Source organism: Haliaeetus leucocephalus, unplaced genomic scaffold (genome assembly GCF_000737465.1).
Source record: "Haliaeetus leucocephalus isolate CR32 unplaced genomic scaffold, Haliaeetus_leucocephalus-4.0 Scaffold556, whole genome shotgun sequence".
NCBI classification, from domain to species: Eukaryota; Metazoa; Chordata; class Aves; order Accipitriformes; family Accipitridae; genus Haliaeetus; species Haliaeetus leucocephalus.
Genome location: NW_010972992.1, coordinates 2,144,618 through 2,144,825, shown reverse-complemented (window position 1 = coordinate 2,144,825; position 208 = coordinate 2,144,618).

Here is a 208-nt window from a genome sequence, read left to right as displayed (position 1 = left end):
AACAAACCTATAAAATAAATACCAAACTCCTGGTTAATGTCTCTGTGTGTTAATTCTGGGGTTGGAAAATACCTTTTGGGGAAAAAGCTGCTTTTTGGGATGTGAGGCAGGGGGACACAAACACACCTGGTGATGTGAGGCAGGGGGACACAAACACACCTGGTGATGTGGGGTCCCCAAATACTCCAAAGCTCCCCTAAGAATTAGG